Below are 19,827 nucleotides of genomic sequence, written 5' to 3'. Positions count from 1 at the left end.
AGGTCAGAGGTTGGCTCTCAGCTAGCCGAAAGTGGGATCGAATTTTAAAACCTGGTAGAGCATTCTCGTCACCAACAACTTACGCCCCCGCTCAGCCTCCATGTACCTCCTCCTCTACAGCACCAACAGCGTTTGGTATCTAGTAATTCTCTCAAAACCCTTGCAAGCTACTAGCCAGTCCAGCATTAGAGGATGACGGCCTCCTCTTTTGGCCCTTCCTCACCGCTCCTGCCTTCAAGCTTAGCCCCATCTCCTCTTAGCCATCCGGGTTTCACCCTTGGCCTCCACTTCATGGGTGGTTTCCATGGCTAGGTCTTCTCGAGCTCTAAGCTGCAGAAACTACAAAAAACCTTCAAGATAAGGCTCATAGTTTGTGGGATGATGGGGTCAACGAGCTTGCATGCATTGTAGAGAGTGTGAGATGAGATTCTGTTGGGGGCAACATGAGCGAGTTAATGCAGTAGGTGGTAAGCCCTCACATGAGTGAGTTAGTGCACCCTGCTCATTTCTTTGCTAATCTAGAAAATTTACCTTATAAAAATCAAATGGCCCGCTAAAGCTCTACCAATTTATTTCGTTATTTGGAGCTATCACTTCATTCATTGCGACACGTTTAATTTCTTGTCCCTTTTAATTGCTAATAAGTTGTCGAGATAGTTTTGAGCATATTAGAGTTATGATATCACTTCCTTATTTTTTGCGGTTCTGGTTTTCGATCGACAGTAATATAAGTGCATCAATTGTGTGTTGAACAAGGGTCTATTGATGAGTAACATGATTGTCACCATTTACAATTTTGAAACCTCAAGTTGCATTTGATTTTTTTATCGCCTTTTACTTGTTCCACTTGACCATGTATATGTTACAATTGATCTAGTTATTGATGATAGAATGCCAGGTCTGTTGAGATCTACTTGAGGTGCATTCTGTTGCTTTTGAGGAACTTTAGGAATTTCTCATGTCTTGTCATTTAATCAGACTCTTAATTTCTAGTCCAGGCTCTTATACAATGAAAGGAGATGTGGTTCATAAGATTTTGGAGTCTCTGGGTCCCTTGCTTACAATATTGCAACCAGTTTTGGTAATGATGGCCATCATTGCTGAGATTCAGGTATGTAGTCGCGGATATATGCTCGAAAGCGAGAGGCTTTTTTCCTCATCCAGGACAAAGTGATTGTGAATGAACCACTGAGGCGTGGATAAAGGGCGGTGGTGTTGAATCTTGAGAAGGAATCACCACAGTAGGGCGCCCATGCCTCTTTGATGACCGTCTACTAGCACTTGAAGTCCATCCAGGCATGACCGTAGCCATCATGCTACTGTAATTAGGCTTGCCAATTTGGAGGACTGTTGGATTTTTTGACGTGCGTGGAGGCCTAGCTAGTGACCCACATAGTGGAGGGTTTGCCCTCTGTGTGAAAGTACAACAGACTTAGAGTTGGAGCGAAGTAAAAGAGAGACAGGATTTTGGGCCCTTGAGATGAACTGGTTCATTAACTTAAACACACATGCGTCTAGTTGTGAGAAAAATTTTGTCCAACACCTAAAGATCCGGACTGTTCGAGTTTATCTTTTTGGTCGTAGTTTACTTCTCCCTCTGTCCAAGTTTCATCGTCATCATGCATTTACTTTCCATCATACACATGGGAGGGTTGTTTTCCAGCATGGTCACCACACACACATGTGAGGTGAGCGATAAGTTACCTGGAGGAGGCCAACTCCAAAGGGAAGACCGAAGCAAGTCCCGCAGTACTTGGGCCTCTGAACAAAGGTACTTGGTCGCTGTCACACCCAAATCAAGTTGGCGAAATGGGTCTCTCAAGGGATTAGTCACGGCCCTAAGAGTGTAGATAATTATGGACTCTCATAGTCCAGAGAGGAAACTAGTGACAAAAGCGTCGTGCCTTCGGTTTCTGGGTGCATAGTCGTGGTCGTTCTTCTTGTATACTTTTTTGGTGTATGAGAGGAGTGGCCGGGCGTGCCCTACCCGACTCCGAAAACAAAACAAAAACATGGGAGGGTTGGATAGGCTAGGACGCATGTTGGGTTCAAATCTTGTGAGGGGCACTACCTAAGCGCCACATTTTTCCAATCCCAATCGTCGATCCCCCTCACTCAAATGATTTCATCACTTGTTTAACATTTAACATGGTTGCAAAGCAGAACAAAGGCCGTCTAATTGCGACCCGAGAACAGTGACGGATAAAGCTCAAGCTTTTGCAGACATGCAGTAAGCCAAGTGCAGGGCTCTTTCTTCAGCACACATCTTAGAGAATTGCCATTCTCACTATGTCGTCTCGCAGACCGCATTGGCCTGAAAGGGCTCAGGCAAGCAAGCACTAGGTCCTCGTCTTGGGCCACCGCCTGTTTGAAAGAACTGCCTTCATCACAGGATATGTTTGAAAGGGGCGACAGACCAAGTCTACAATGTTATGAAGAAATGTTGCGACTGCCTTCTATGAATTCCAAGAGATTTTTCGCTAATTGAAGCAGCCATCTAGATATGTCTTGATGTGAGGTTGCTAGCAGGGGAATTAAGGCTAACAGGCTGCTAGAATGTTTTAAACAAATGCAGCATACGAGTATCCCATCAGAGATAGGGACACATTTGATACCTCATCACCATGTGCAGAGTGTTTTGCAGACTTTCCGTTTTGACAATGTCGACCCTGAGGAATGCATCGATTGGTTGCAGAGGTTACACACAAGAAGATCAAAGTGCGGAAGCGCTGAAAGTCTTTGAGCAATTGCAACATCCTTCTTTGCCTGCTGGATTTTTGCACAAGCCATCTAGGTCATATGTGAAAGAGAAGATTCTTTTACATGATTGGACCTCCCCTAGCATGGTCAACTCTTCTTGGATTTTCTGAACAACTAGCCACATGGATGACCATCCTTAACTACTTGGATGCCTTGGATTGAGCTGCTGCAAGTAGGTATTTCAAGTCTCATGAGAAATGTTGTGACTGCCGTCTACGAATTCCAAGAGATTTTTCGCTGAGAGATTTGAGGACTTTTACTGTAGTTTTTCATTATTGCAGGGCTCAAGTTGTCCGTACATTGGACATGTGCAAGTGTAAGAGTTTCAGTCAAGTTAACTGACACTTCCTTCTTCTAAAGATTCCAAGTTAAGTAGCTCTATTTCTTTAGCCTTTGTAACTTTGATGACCTGAGAGGTTGCCTTTACCTGTACTTAAAAATTGTTGCCGCATGTGGACGAGTATGTCTTCGGTTAAAGCCATCCAAGATATTGTCATGCTCTCAGTAGGTGTTCTACTGGTTCCCATATAAGCAGGTGATCAGGCAAAGGAATTGCAGGTGGTTTCCACAATAGCAGGGATTTGAACGATTAGTTGGTGAAAAGGTCATGGGCTTGGAGGTATCATATTGTTTTATTCCTATTATTGTAATAGCAGTGCCTAATGGTGGCTCATCATCTGTGTATCTCAAGATTTTTCCTTTGTGGCATAGACAGGGCTAAGACATTGCAAACTTTTTCAAGTGCGGTAAGAAGACTTTAGAAGGTCAGATTTTTGGTGAGAAATGTGGCAAGGAGAGTAAGGAAAGTGAGGTTTTGGCAGATTTGGGTAAAGGAAGTTCTATCATACTGCTAGTTCCATTTAGAGTACAAGGGAGTCTGTGAAGTGTGTCTGTACATACTCAATTTACCTTTCATTAGCCAGGCAAGCAGCAAGTCTTTTTTGGAGGCTGTCTATATGCTTTGAGGTGCACCTACTCGGGTATTTTATGTTCAACCTCATGAGAAGCGATGATAAGGTACCTACCATAGCATCCTTTACTACGTCTTCTGCTAATTTGTGCTGCTTTTGTAGTTGTGGCTAGTTGGTCGCTTCTGTCCATGACATTTCTTGAAAACCTCTCCCTTGTGAATAAAGAGTGGTTTTATGCATTTTCCTCTAACAATATTTCCCCATGGCTCATTTGTGTATACATGACATAGAGTAGCTCTAGGAACAATTATTCTTCTCGCGTCTAGAATAGATTTCTCCAATTTTCAGTTCACCAATACAATAAAGACGCAGCTGGCAACCACTTTGTGTATGTGGAAGCGCGAACGAGAGAGGCAATGCTATCAGAACCTCATTTGGATGTCATGGATGTTAGACAACTTTTTGTAATAAGGGTGAATTTAGCCAAAGGCTTAGAAGAATATCCCTCACCTTTAGCTAAAATATCCCTTAATCTATGCAATTAATCCCTTTGATTTGGCCCTTCAATTAGCACATAATTTAGACCTGAAGTTTAGCCATTGATTACCAAAAGCCTCTCTATATAATCTCTCACAATGGACATTTCCTGAAAATTGAAGGACAACAGATAGATGCCATTGCTGGTGTGATTCTTGTTTTGAAAGCAGTTAAAGGAAAAAATTCTTCATATTACTCTACACTTGAAGAACAACAGATAGATGCCATTGTTTTGAAAGCACTTAGGAAAAAGTTCTTGTTTATAGTAATTTGAAGCAAACACAGGTCCCATAAAGGTTTTCCGATCACAACACATCAACACTTGGCTCATCGATATCCTCTTTCTCTGTTGCACTAGCAGGAGACTTTATAACACCGGCAATATCAACGATGGCAGAATCACCCTCCTTCAGATGCCCTGCCAGCATGTGCTCTGCCACAGTGTCTTCGAGAAGCATTGTGATCGCCCTTCGGAGGGGCCTAGCTCCATAGGCAGGGCAAAAGCCTTTGCGCATGATCTCGTCTCGAAGCCTGTCACTCACCTGGACCTTGATCTTCATGTTCGCCTTCAAGTGCTTGACCGTGTCCCCAATCATGAGATTTGCGACCTGCCGCAAATCCTCTTGAGAGAGGGGATTAAACACAATAATCTCATCCATCCGGTTCAAGAATTCGGGCTTGAAGCACTTCTTGAGCTCGGCTTCCACAATGCTATAATTGTGAGAATTCTTGCCTTGCTTGCCATTAGGAGATGTAAAGGAGTCATTAACTAGCATCTCTGCATGGAATCCAATAGTGCTCTGGCCCCCGGCATGAAATTTTAGAAGGGCGCTGCTGCCTGCATTGGAAGTCATGATGATGAGTGTGTTCTTGAAGTCCACAACCTTGCCCTCGCTGTCCGTGAGCCGGCCGTCCTCCAGGATCTGCAGCATGAGGTTGAACACGTCGGGGTGAGCCTTCTCTATCTCGTCTAAGAGCACGATGGTGAAAGGGCGTCTTCGCACAGCCTCTGTGAGCTGACCACTTTCATTATAGCCCTCATAGCCTGGTGGTGAGCCGATAAGCTTGGATATACTATGCCTCTCCATAAACTCGCTCATGTCGAGCCTGACCATGGCGTCCTCAGATCCGAAGTAGAAGAATGCAAGTGCTTTTGTGAGCTGAGATTTGCCGACACCTGTGGGCCCGCAGAAGATGAAGCTGGCAATGGGTCTATGGGGGTTTCGGAGGCCAACACGAGCTCGCCGCACGGCTTGGCTGACTGCTCTTATGGCTTCGTCCTGTCCAATGATTCTGCGATGCAGCTCGGCCTCCATCCTGAGCAGTTTCTCTGACTCTTCAGAAGACAGATTTTCTACAGGAATGCCTGTCCAGGCTGCTACAATTCGCTGGATATGGGCTGCACTAACTACATCGTGAGCTGGCCTGCATAACATATTTAGTGGGTTGCAGTTGATGATCTCTCCACCAACTTTCAATGTGCATATTACTGATGGGTCTTGCGATTCTACAAGTGATCTGGTGCTAATCTTGTATGCAGAGCTAGAGATAGCTGCTGAGCTGCTTCCGTGTGCCTTCGCTTGCATACGCACATAGGAGCCGGCCTCGTCGATGAGGTCGATGGCTTTGTCAGGAAGGAACCGGTCAGGAATGAACTGATCAGAAAGCTCTGTGGCTGCAACAAGAGCCTCCTCCATGTACTGGACTTTGTGATGGTCTTCGTAGCGTGGGCAGAGGCCCCTGAGTATGCGAATAGTCTCTTCCACAGACGGAGCAGGCACATCCACGAGCTGGAAACGCCTCTCCAAAGCAGGGTCTTTCTCCATATATTTCCGGTATTCCTTGAGAGTGGTTGCTCCGATACACTGAAGCTCTCCACGCGCGAGTGCTGGTTTCAGGAGGTTGGCGGCGTTCATGGTGGACTCACCGGTGCCAATGATTGTGTGAATCTCATCGATGAAGAGAATAATGTGACGGTTGCAATTGTGAATCTCATCCATGAGCTTTTTGAGGCGCTGCTCAAGCTCGCCTCTAAACTTTGTGCCGGCGAGAAGACGTGCGACATCCAAGCTCATCACCCTCTTGCCGGCGAGCGCGGGGCCTGCGGTGCCATTCACAATCATCTGTGCCAGGGCCTCGGCGATTGCAGTCTTGCCGACGCCTGGCTCACCTACCAGGCAGACATTGTTCTTGCTTTTACGACCGAGGATCTGAACGATTCGTGCAATCTGGGCTTCTCTGCCAATGACTGGGTCAAGTCTTCCTTGCATAGCGAGCTTGGTGAGGTCTGTACAGAAGGCCGTGACCGTTTGCATATCCATTGAGTTGAGTGCGATGTGATCGGCAGAATCAACATCAGTGCTGGCCTTGTTGACTGTTTTACTGTCATGAGGTTTGTCCATCTCTGGAGGTTCCTGGCTCAGGTTAAGTGTCAATTGTTCCTGGAGTTTGTTGACATCCACTCCTAGGGCCCTGAGGGAACAGTGTTTTGCAATAAAATCCCCACCCTGGACTTGCTCGAGCTGGAGCAGACCAAGTAGCAAATGCTCGATGCCCACGGAGCCATGGCCAAGCTTCTGGGCTTGTTGGTGCGATAGCTGCAGCAGGTGCATAGCGCTATCTGTGTATATGGTCACAGAGTCGGGAGTTGCAGAGTCATCCATCGTAATATCGATTGATGGGCGCATATTGGGATAGAGGTGTTGTACAAACCGGCCAACAAGCCGCATGAGATGATTCACGTTGCCGTGCAGGTATGCGAGCCCGAGAGCTTGAGAGGTGATGAAGAGTTTTTCAGAGGGGTAATCCTCATGCTGATCAGAGACCAGGAGGAGGAGAAGGCCAAGCAGGATGTGGTCGCAGTCAAGCAGGCAATGGCCAAGACGATGTGCGGCCTTCTTGGCAAGCTGCAGCACTTGAACTGTTATTTCTGACAGCTGATGCAATACGAAATGGCCCTCATCGCCCGCTGCAGCCGATGCTCGGGCGATAATTAGCTGGTGATCATGTCGTACATTAGTTCGATAAGTTGTTCTGAAACGAATTGATGACGAGGTGCCGAGCGTCTCGAACCGCGGGCGAGTCCTCATCGCTGTCGCGGTGGTCACCAGCTGCAATGGCGGCAAGCCCAGCCCATAGTGAGGCTGGGGATTGGTAATACACGTTAAACGGCATGCTGGAGTAGTAGGTGTGATGTTGAGCGAGCAATGCAGGATACCCATGTCTTTCTTATATACGTCGGGCCTTGGTTGTATCGAGTGCTGCAGGTGGATGGTGCTGCGATGTTCGAATGCTTCTCATTCTTCGTGGCTTTTGTAAGCGCCAACGTCACTAGTCGGTTTTAACGTCGACTTTCCAAAGGTGTAGGTATGCAGCTTTATAGAAGTGGAAAATTGCCGCGTTCACTCCTGCTTTTGTTCATTTCCCTATTCCAAATGGATATCCTTTTTTGTTTTTGCGCATCTTATAATTCTTAGTGATTGTATTTTAAAGTCACCATTAGATCACCAAGCTTAAGCTTGATTGCATGGTGAGGGTCGCCCTAAGCTAATCATCTGAGTTATGCCTTTTACTTACCACATTTATTGTCGCCTTGCTTTTTTGTACAATCTCTGAGAAGTTAGCCACAGAGAGGTCGCTATTGGCAGTTCTTGGCCTTCCAAATATTATTTTTGGCAATTTGAGTACAACTTAGAAGTGCAGAGCTTCGAAAAGGTTTGCCACCAAGGCTCAAATCCCTCTTGAAAAACCCAATCTTCCACGCCCTTTGTATCCATTTGCACATCTGTTTTGCAAGTCTTCTAATAGCCGGGCATTCCATGAAAAGGTGGCCGAGGTCTTCATTAGCTAGTGGAAGAAGCAATGGTCGGAGGCTCGATGGGTAGAAGACACAAAGAACATTTGGAATCCACGATGGCCTCAGTTTATGAAGATATTTCTGTGGAGGGGAGCCTTGGGGACGAGCGTCAAGATTCAAGGATAAATGTTCAAAATGGATATCCTATCGCAAAATTAGTTTATTATGTAGCAAGCTTTCATGGCAGCCAAGGCTCATTTCTTAAAGGGTAAATTTCAACTTACGTGAAGATTTTTAAGATTCTTGTCAAGGGAAGTTGGCCTAGTGGTAGAGGTGAGGGACTCTAAGCGCACTCACCATGGTTCAACCCTTGAGACATGCAGCTTTGGGTGAGTGGGTGCAATCTTGTAAAACTAGTCAAAGTGAAGCTTTGAACGATTAAAAAAAACAAAAGAGAGATTTTTTAGAATATTTATCCTTCTTTTGAAGGATAAAAGTTTTTCTACCCTTCTTTGACAGGTGAAGTGCCTTTGAAGGCATTGAAGATTTTAAAAATTAGCCCTCATTGGCAACCATGTGGCCACTTTGATTTGATACGCTTCTCTAACTCCTTGTGAGAGTGTGCGTACCTTTGTGCATGTGCACATAAATTTGTCCTTTGGATCCTACTTGCCTCAGGACTAAAGAACATGGGGTCTTGAATGAAAACCCCGTCATGGGATCTACGGAGTAGAACTCCAGGCTTGTTGTTGTTTTTTTCGTCGTCGGATCTCGTCGAGATCCATGCCATCTGTCATCTGCCATCGATCCCATCGTGGGGTCTTCATTCAAGACCATGTGTCTTTCACTACAAGAGGTTGTGTGCTCTTGTGACGTTGTTAGCGACGGAAATACACTGGGTTTTTATAACCCCCGGCGTCGCTACGAGCGTCGCTACGAGAGCGTCGCTATATGCGTTGCTATATAGCGACGCTCATAGCGACGATTATAGCGACGTTTACATTGAAGACTATAGCGACGCTCATAGCGACGCTACAGAGCCATAAATAGTGACGCTTATAGCGACGCTCGAGAGAATTTTTTCTTGGCGGCAGGGCATTGAATGCCCTGCCACCCATCAACCATATTGTACTTGATTCACTTTTTAAAAAAAGTGGAAGGGTAGATAATAGACCCAAAATAGTCACCCACAAGACGCATTGTTTGCAAAATTGACAATTGTACACATCATAGGCAAAATGAATTGATTGGCAAATGTAATAATAACAATTGTACAACATCATAGGCATAAAGAATTGATTGGCAAAAGGAACTGCGGTGACAAATGTAATAATATACATGGTTCAAAAAGACGTATAAAATCCGTCTCATGATACATAAGCTATGAGAAACTCTAAACTAATGCTATTTAGCTACGGCTAAACTGACGTCGTCTAGTCAGACGTCTCATCGCGTCCAAGCGACGTATCTGTCGGATTCTACAAAAAAAGACAATAAGACAGCTTTCAGTAAGTATAAACATATAACGACATTTATAAAACAATACAAAAAATAAAAAAGAGTAAACCCTAATACTAACCATGCCGCCGCGAGAACTGAGAATGTCCATTAGGGCGTTTAAGCCCTTCTTGCCTGCGTACTCGCGCTCGTACGGTGTGGGATCACGTCCTCTCATCGACCACTGTCAAAACATACAAAGATTTCATTATGTTTGAATTAAAAAACTCATAAACCTTAAACTATCGAACATAAAGAGCAATGCGAAAACACTTACAAAATCGGCCTCAAATGATGTCCATCCACCGTTCCCCAAGTGGTGCGAGCTCCCTGTCTCTACTCGTGCTCTGGCTGCATCCTTTTGTTGCTTCCACTTGTCGAGATTCTCACGCGCTGCTTTCTTCGCATTCTTCCAATCTTCTTTGGCCAGCCAATCTGGCCTGTTCCACCCATTCTTAATTGCTTTTTGCGCTGATCCCGTGTTGGAACGGGAAACTCATCATGAAGTATGTTGATGACTCTGTTTTTTAAATCACTTGGTACTTCACTCCATTTGTTTAGTATGTAGTGTCTAAACATCTGAGAGCAAAGACCACGCATGTGCGAGATCACCTTCTTGCCGTCATCATCCATGATGATGCCGCCGTTGATGTCGACGGAGTAAGGCAAGCCCTCTGGCCGATGACGCGTGAACTTGGGTGTCCCGGCAGGGGTCTCTAGCGACGTGTCGATGGGGGTACGGACGTCAGGTGTCTCCACCGGCGTCTGGGCCCCGAAGCGAGGAATGTCGAGTGGGGTGGCTCTTGGCGGAGTAAGTAGAGGTGTGTAGCTTCTAGGAACAGTCAGCCGTGCAAAACCTGGCGTAGATGGCGATGCTGTGGCTGGTGTGGGGGCGGGCAAAGAAGGGGAGGGTAAAGAGCTTCGTCGAACACGAGGCGGTGTGGAGGCATCGGTGGCGGAATCCCCACAACAACCGCCACCGCCACCACTAGAGCGCCGGTGTCTAAACGAGTGTGAAGCTCGTCTCGTCGACGCCGAAGCTTCGGAGCGCGTCGAATGCTCCGAAAGAGAGGGAGATGCGGATGGAGTAGGAACGCGCGATGATGCTCCAGAGCGATGACGCTCCACGTATCACTGTCTCTGCTACGGTGACAAAGAAGAAAGAAACTCCTCATCATCCATACCTGCATTAAACACACGAATATTTAAACTTAATATTGAATGAATAGAGTAGACAATGACGCAAAGACCATTAAATACAATGACGTAATGACGCATATAAATACAATGACGCAATAAATTGAGTGATAGAAGAGGCAAGTCGAAAACTCAGAATTTTCAATCAAAAGATGTGAGCGCGAGTAGAAAAGAGCGTTATTCACCATGGAAGGTACTTAGAGAGCCAGAGCTTTTATAACACGGAGCAAAATTGTTCAAATACAATATTTGTGGCTTTAAGAGATCTCTCTCTCATCCTCGCATAACTCAGCATAACTTCCTATATCTATATAGAGCTCTCTGTTTAAACACATATCCTCTGTTTCATTTTGTAGCTCCTCTGCATGCACCCCATATAGAGTAGTAGCATCTTGATGCTCGTCTGGCACCACCGCAGCGGCTTCTGATTGAGCATCTTCTCTGATCTCCTCCATTGATGCCGTTGTGATTGGCACATGGTAGCCTTCATACGTCCTTGCACTACGAGGGGCTACCTCTATGACGTACCACCAGTTTGATGTAGACTTTGTAGGATGAAATATTACCTGCCACAGCCACATAACTTACATGAGAGCTTTCAAGCACATAACTTGTAAAAGGGGGATGTTAACTATTTACATACTTACTTGTTCACAATGCTCGGGTAGTACGAAAGTGTCTCTTAGGTCAGTCCATTTCTTAGTAGAATCCACCTCAAGAAAACCAGACTCCTCTACGCACAGTAGCGTTGCGACCCTCCATGATTATCTTGAACCATTGCACGTCGAACAAGTTGACAAAAAATCCTCTGTAATCGATCCTCAAAATCTCTTGCAGCGTGCCGAAGTAAGTGAGTTCCGCCACCACAGGATCTGCATTAGAGGAACGTCGTCGACTAGACTGTTCAAATTTTGCCATGATTCCACAATCTTGAGTAAAACGCTTTTTGTCGATTCGTTCCACCCCAAAATGTCGACCTTTACACCATGCTGCTGTGTATGACTTATACTACAACGAACAAAGATTATGAGTGGCCGTTCAAACGTTTATAAATAAAGTCACTGGCTAGTCGTACATTGCAAACTTACCTTGGTCGCGCAACCTCGAGAGTACTTCCACTCTTCTTCAGTCACTTCGTCACCGCATTGTTGTGCGCTTTTCAATTGGTTGTGCAACCATCTTAAGCTCATGAAGGTTGGTAGGCTCTCCAGAACCGCTGGATAGTGCATCGGTGGTCGTCTTCCCCGTCTCCACTCGATTCGTGCCCTTTGTCGCTCTTGCTTTGCATCCTCATATTGTGAAATCCACTTTTGCATCACTGGATTGTGAAGCATGCAAAATCGGTTGATTTTAGCCTCTAGATCTTCCGTCATCTTCTTCTCAACACCGAGATTGCACATGAAAATCCCAGATATGCGCTCATCATCTATGGTTCGCCATAGCGTGTCCCGGGATTTATCAAATCTGTCTAGCCACTCTCCAATGTACACTAGGGACTCTGATACCAACCAACCTTCTGCCATGCTACCCTCCGGACGTGCCTTTTGACGCACATATCCCTTAAGCGTTTTCATGAAACGCTCTAAGAAGAACATCCATCTGGAATGAACTGTGCCAGCTATTTCCACCTCATCAACTATGTGAACAAGAAGATGCACCTGAATGGTTAGCATTGTAGTAGGAAAATGTTTCTCAAACATGCACACAAGCTCCGCAGCATTTAGTTTGGTGAATGGTATGGAGTCTACGTTGATCTCCTTTTGTGAGATCCATTGCACCAGCTTTGCAAGTTTGTAGATTGTGTTACGGATGTCGAGAGACAAACATCCCTCAATGGCAACCGGTAAAATAAACTGTAAAGTATGTGCAACAATGATATTAAAGTCCACATTTTATGCAATGATATTAAAGTCCACTATGAACGTACTTGACACATTTTATGCCAATCGTGTGACTTCAAACCGGTAAGCTTTCCTTCTTTAGTAAAACACGTTCGGAGCGAGTGCATTACGCCAGTGGGGGTCCGCAAAGATCGAATGGTCTCTTTTACTTTGCGTTCTTGGGCTCCTGTGAAAATCCATGGTGCTTTAGGGAGTTTTATCGATCCATCAGACGCTGTTTGCGGCCAATATTGCTCCATACGATCCACATTTCTAAGGTCAACTCTGGCTCCCAAAGTATCTTTCTTGCCGGTCAGATGGTCCCGTAGTAGATTACCCACATTCTTGAATATGTGCATTGGATCGAGCAAGTGATTGATCATGAGTTGGGGCCAGTATGGTAACTCGTACCATAGAGATAGTCTCTTCATCCTTGGAGGCTATCCGTCATCGCACATCTCCTTCTGCTCTAACCATGCTTGTGCAGACATCCTTGGTGGCTCTCTTCCCAAAAAGCCGTCGCGTAACACATGATTCTCTGGAAGATACGCTTGATGACCTTCGTAGATTTGCTTCTTCAGTGAGGGTGCCCTACGTGCATTCAGTCTAGGTCCACATGTGACACATGCTCTATATCCGCTTGTTTGAAGCCCTGCATGTATACACATGATAATAGATCAACTATGGGAAAAAACAAGATTTACAGTGTCTGAGTGAGGAGTGTCAATAGATCACCTGAGCATTATGTTAGCCCGGGATAGTCATGCATGGTCCACATTAGAATGCCTCTGATCAAAGCATTCCGTCGTCCTGTGTGTCGGCTCATATCCACCACCTCTATGCCAATCCACAATTGTTGTAGCTCTTCCAATAGTGGACGAAGATACACATCCATATTCCCCACTTTATATCGCCCTGGCACAATCAAGCTTAGCCATAGGTGCCCCTTCTTCGTAGTCAACCACGGGGGAATGTTGTAGTTGACGATGACAACGGGCCATAGACTGTAAGATGTTGATCTTTGACCAAATGGATTTACGACATCCATAGCCAGGCCTAAGCGCAAATTTCGAGCTTCCTTGGCAAAATCCGACCATGTTCCATCTATATGTTTCCACGCTACGCAATCTGCAGGAATTCGTAGCACACCATCCGAAGATTTATTCTCCTCATGCCATGATGCTAGGGCGGCCATGGACTTACATTCGAAGAAATGCTTGATGCGAGGAAGCAGAGGGAAATGTCGCAAAACCTTTTGTGGAATTTTTGTCCCGTGGAGATCTACTCGATATCTTTCGGAATCACATTTCGGACACTTCTCCATGTCTATGTATTCCCCTCTGAAAAGAATGCAGTCATTAGGACAAGCGTGGATAGAATTGTAATCCATCCCCAAGTTTCACAAAATCTTTCTTGCTTCATCTCGGGAATCTGGCATCACATTGTCAGCTGGTAGTATGTGCTCTTTGAGCAATCTACACAACATAAAAATATGATACAATCGTGTAAAAATCTATCAGATCATTATACATTTAGAGTTTTATTAAAGTAAACTAATTGTAATAGATCACCTGAAAAGCGCTGTGACGTTAGTGTCACTCCATCCAAACTTTGCCTGCATGTTGAGAAGAACAAGGAGTGCTTTCAATCTAAACATACGTGCTCCATTATACAATGGCGTATCGGCTTCACTTTTCATATCATCATAGATAAGCCTTTCTGAATCCATGATCGTCTCGATCATTTCATCAATCTCGGGCTCAAACATTGCCTCGTTGGGAATGTGCTCTGCATGATCATCCCCCGAGCTGTCAGAGGCTACATCTTGTGGCCTCACATATGCTGCTTGACCAAAGCGCATGCGAACACGTCTATTGGGTTGCAAGATTGCTACTTGTTGGCCAGCGTCAGAGTCCGACGAGTTATAATTGGCAACAACTCGATCTATAATAGATGGATCGAACTCGCCAAATTCACGAACGTGCTGTAAAGAAACACGTCTTGTCCGTCGCACAGCATGCTTGCATTGATTACAAGGACATAAGACCCTCGTTGAGAGATAGGTGTTTCGGTTGGACGGTCCCACATCCTCGTCGCTACTCATAATGAGGATAAAAAACTTATAACCTGGAAAACAAATTTAATATTCTATTGGCATTCTTCGTCTTATCTCTCTCTCTCTCTCTCTCTCTCTCTCTCTCTCTCTCTTTACCTCACATTCTCTAGTCATGTCCAATCCCCGCACACCTCGGTCTAGAGGTGCACGGAGATCAGAACCACCGGGTTATAATCTCGTCTTTATTGGTCAATACCTATATTTGTGGGTACAAAAAATCTACACACCCACGTCTACATGATACTGCATGTAGTGGACAAAACCCCTTTGCCTCTTCTGTAGCTGTAGCACTTCACAGCATCTTAACATCTTTTCACAGTAGATCTTTTCACTGTTCGTCTAACTCTAAACCCTAAACCGTAAGTAATTCTTGCGTGGACTCGATCTAACGTAAATAAGAGTAAATCTAAATAAACGTAAATCTAACTAAAAATAAACCTAAATCTAATTTAACGTAAGTCTACATTTAACCTAATCTTTAACGTCTTTTGGGATAGTTTCCTACGACGTTAAAACTCTCTTCTTCTTGTGTGTGTGTGTGTGTGTGTGGGTAAACCTAAATAAACCTAAGTCTAATCTAATATAACATAAATCTAAATCTAACGTAAATTATGTTATATTAAAAACAAAGAACTAAACTAACAGGGATTATAAGAACCTTAAAACTGATTTAACACATAATTTTTCACATAACTCGGCAAGAGTTGGCATTCTCATCACTAAAGATGTGAGAGTTAACTTCCGACGGTGACGCTGCCTCATCTCCATCCACATCTGACGATAGCAATTGGCCCTTTAGACCGTTCTTGCTCTTGTTACTAACTTTGAAGTTGCTGTTGAATGACTAGAGGTTGTCTAGATGGTCATTGTGTCGGGGATGTAGTGACTCTTGCCGCCCTGAAGATCCACCTTCTTCCCTATCTTCTGAAGACATTTCACCAGTACTTTTGGATCGACGGAGCCCACCATGAGTGAAGGCAGCAATACCCTATATTCCATTGAGGGCTTTCTTCACCCACTTCATGCAGGCATCGCAGTCTATGGAGACCTCAATCTAATCTAATATAACGTAAATCTAAATCTAGCGTAAATAAACGTAAATCTAGTTAAAAATAAACCTAAATCTAATTTAATGTAAGTATACATATAATCTAATCTTTAACGTCTTTTAAGATAGTTTTCTACGACGTTATAACTCTCTTCTTCTTGTGTGTGCGCGTGTGTGGATGTGTGTGCCAATAAAAAGAGATAAATGGTATAACCTTTCTATCACCCATGCCAAGTATGATAGATTGATTATGCCATTTCCCTCTTGAATAATAGGTCTTGAGTTCAACTCCTCGTCGGCTAGATTTTTAGTTCTTTTAATTTTAATTAGTTTCCTACGACGTTAAATTAGTTTCTCTCTCTTTCTCTCTCAATGTGTGTGCGTTTTTTTGGATCGTATGCATGTTTTCTCTCTCTTTTCCTCTCTCAATGCGTGCGTTTTTTGTTTATGCATGTTCTCTCTCTCTTTTCCTCTCTCAATACGTGCGTTTTTTGTTTATGCATGCTCTCTCTCTCTTTTTCTCTCTCAATGTGTGTGCATTCTTTGTTTATGTATGTGTGTGTGCGTTTTTGTTTTTGTTTGTACTCTCTCTCTCTCTCTCTCTCTCTCTTTCTCTCTCAAAAACACTATGTGTGTGTGTGTGAGAGAGAGAGAGGGAGAGAGAAAGAGGGGAAGGGAACATGAGAATGAGGAGAGGGAAGGAGCATACCTTGCTCTCCTTCCTCTCCTCGTGTGTGTGTGTGTGTGTGGAGAAGAAAAAGAGAGAGAGAGAGAGAGAGGGAGAGAGAAAGAGGGGAAGGGAACATGAGAATGAGGAGAGGGAAGGAGCATACCTGGCTCTCCTTCCTCTCCTCGTGTGTGTGTGTGTGTGTGTGGAGAAGAAAAAGAGAGAGAGAGAGAGAGAGAGAGAGAGAGAGAGAGAGAGAGAGAGAAAGAGGGAGAGCGTTACCTGCTCCTTGCTTGAGGGCGTCGAAAAACTCAGATCTGAGATTTTGGGCGCACTCGGTTATTTTTTTAGCCCAGCTGGCGTCGCTATGAGCGTCGCTATGAACGTCGCTATGAACGTGGCAAATTTCGTTGTAAATTTGCGACGCTCATAGCGACGCCGGGAATTTTTTTTTTGAGCGTCGCTGTGTGAGCGTCGCTAATATGAATAGCCTCTTGTAGTGTTTCAGTCAACGAGAGCCTCCTTGGCGAAGAGCCATGGAAGCATTGGTGGGATGGTTGGTAGTGAGAGTTTGAAGTGATTAAGGGGGTAATTAAAGTGTCTCCGAATAGGCCCCCACAGGTGTCGAGCACTTTGGGAAAGTTGGAGACGTGAGCAAAATGAGTGATCGAGAAGGATAGATGCAAATCGATGTTGTTCTAGATGAAGTCTACATAAGAGCTAGAGGGAGAGGGGAGAGCAATATAAAGCTAATGGAGAGTTTATATCTTAGCATTGTTATTTCAACAAGCTTCTTAAAGGTCTTGATTGCTTGGCATGGGCATCATGTTGTTGTGCTGCAAATGAAGAGAACCGATGTCATGAAGTTCACATGAGAGATAGATAAAGAGGGATGGCAGAAAGGTAGTGGAGAGTTAATTCCTCAGCGTTGTTATTCTTTTTGCATAAAAACTGGACCTTCATGATAATGAGGGACATATTGGGTCGAAACCCATTTTCATTAATTAATTATTTTGGGAGATTCGTTCTCCCAGCTGTAATCCTAGGGTTAATTACCCGACGTAAGGACATTATAAATGTAAGATCCAATAGCGCGAAATTCAAGTTGTAATGCTTGAATCTCTTACTCTGATCAATGAATTCGAATGAACATGATATGAAAGATAGCTCATGTCAAACTCTCCTGACACAAAAGGCTAACCCCTTAATGAATCTCTAAAATTTCCATGATAATGAGCATTTGATTTCATGTTTGTCACTCATTTGTTATGGCAGGCTTGGTCTCCCCTCTCTCTTACATGTGTTGAGCTTAATTAATATGTGCACATAACACAAAGAAATCTCTCTCTCTCTCTCTCTCTCTCAATGACTTATATGAAAGGCCTGGAGTTCAACCCTTGCTGAATAGATCTTTGAGGTCTTTTGGGATTGTTTCCGAGGTTAAAATGTTTCTTCTTCTTCTTCTTCTTCTTCTCTCTCTCTCTCTCTCTCTCTCTCTCTCTCTCTCTCTCTCTCTCGCACGCACACACACACACACAAACAGGGCGGTAGCTTTCCCCTCGCACAGTTGTCGTCGTTCTTCACCTCACTGCCTCTGCTTGGGTGATGGGGTAACTGTGGGTTTTTTTTTTTTGTTTGGGGGGGGGTGGGGGGGGGGGGGGGGGGGGGGGTGAGTTCCAGTTGCGCCTCCAGAGAGCACATGCGACCACTCTACATTACACAAATTGCTCATGGCATAAAATCTCGCCACGAGTTGCTCAGCGTAGAGACACTGCTACGACTTGTCCAGGGCAGAAAGCTGCATGGAATCCACCCTTCTTGTGCACGCTTCTCATGGATGGTGAGCTCGATTTATTCAAGTGAGGTTGAGCAACTCATGATGCACCATAGAATCAACAAAAGTCTATATCAAAACATCATTCACTTTTACTTCAACAACTTTTGATCGAGCAAAAGTCAATTCTTCGTGCAACAATGCATCATGGACATTGTCTCTATGAAGCGAGGCAAAAACTTTTCACTATGCCATTGCATTCATCCACATATGACTCCAAAACCATCCAATTAGTAATATCTTCTTCAAAATGATCATTTTGTGGATCATTTTTAGCATCATAAAACTTCATTGAAGCTTCGTAAACTTCATAATCATCATCTGGTAATTTTGTTTGCTTTTGGTTGCATGCAGGTAAAGCGGCTTGTTCTTCAACTTGACAGAAATTGACATAGAAATTAACAAACTCATTGTCATCTACAATCTTGCCTTCTCTTTGTGAAGAAGAGTACTTTTCTTCCACTTCAACTTGCTTAGTTTGTCCTTTTGGAAATTCATACTTCAGGTTTTCTGCTTATAGTTTTAAATTTGCTTCAAACGGCCTAAGAAAATATCAATCTCAGCAATCACTCACTTTTGGGTGGCTTGGTAATTGACCTTCTTTATTCTTAACTTCCATTGATGGCGTGTTACTCCAATTAAGAATGGCAAGGATACAGTGGATGTAAGTGTCCTCTACCACAAGCCACGTTGATAATCCAAAAATTGTAATGAGATCTAAGTCTTATCTCACTAGATTAAAACCTCAACATACTTAAAATCTTTAATCAACACATTTTTTTCTACGTTTAAGAGGTATAGTCACAACTGATAAAATCTTAACTATGCTACGAAACTTATTCTTAACTATATCTAGACTTTGAAAAGTACCTGACTAACGGATCCACTTGTTCGTAACCATAGTTCCAATTGGAAACTAATCTCACACTTTTCGCATTGCACTCACCCGTTCCGCTTGTTTACCACATTGCTTTACATATACAATTAGGGTTCTTTTATTAATTCCAACCACGGCTTTGATCATACAGTCCTTCAAACATCACTCGGATAATTATTTCTTGAACAAGTTCTTCTAAAAATAGTCCTATCTTTTAAAACTAAGAAATAGCCAATATTATGAGTTTGCTGCTACTTGCGATCTTTCTTTGTTTAACCAACAAACCTTTTGCAAAGGTTTTCTTATTTACTAATTGCGAAGATGGAAAAATCTTTCACTTTTGCTAACCGCCGCTAGGGATTCTTTCTCACTACAAAATATAAGTGCTGCTAAACATAGTTTATTCTTTACTATTCACATTATTTCTTCACTACCCGCGAGCTCTATCTGACAAGAAGATGCTCTATAAGTAACTTATTTTTCAAGGGATAACTTTTAATGGCGATCAACGAGGTTTTTCTTAGATCAAACAACACTTTCACCAAACAACTTTTTCAACTTAATTTAGAAAACACATGCTTGTCTCTTGTAATAATAATCACATTCTTGATTGTTTTTGAGACCTCTTTAGCTTCTTGTACCAAGATCAACTTGTGTATGAACAATGTAAAAATTGACAATGTGACACTAGTTGCGGGTTCACTGAA

The 19,827-nt window shown here is 43.8% G+C and overlaps 1 long non-coding RNA gene and 1 pseudogene across 1 annotated transcript; one reads left to right on the top strand and one right to left on the bottom strand.

The window, feature by feature from the left end:
- The first annotated feature begins 2,009 nt into the window (after positions 1-2,009).
- On the top strand, positions 2,010-18,742 carry LOC147459876 (uncharacterized). The gene is made up of 3 exons (XR_015187918.1): positions 2,010-2,932; positions 3,042-3,777; positions 18,598-18,742. It is a non-coding gene; the product is annotated as an uncharacterized LOC147459876 (long non-coding RNA).
- On the bottom strand, positions 4,499-7,777 carry LOC147459877 (ATP-dependent Clp protease ATP-binding subunit ClpA homolog pseudogene; annotated as a pseudogene).
- Positions 18,743-19,827: the final 1,085 nt, after the last annotated feature.

This window comes from Adiantum capillus-veneris, chromosome 4 (genome assembly GCF_014529385.1).
Source record: "Adiantum capillus-veneris isolate H3 chromosome 4, ASM1452938v2, whole genome shotgun sequence".
Taxonomy (NCBI): Eukaryota; Viridiplantae; Streptophyta; class Polypodiopsida; order Polypodiales; family Pteridaceae; genus Adiantum; species Adiantum capillus-veneris.
The sequence above is the reverse complement of the archived record's forward strand: the minus strand, read 5'-3'. Positions and strand labels throughout refer to the sequence as shown.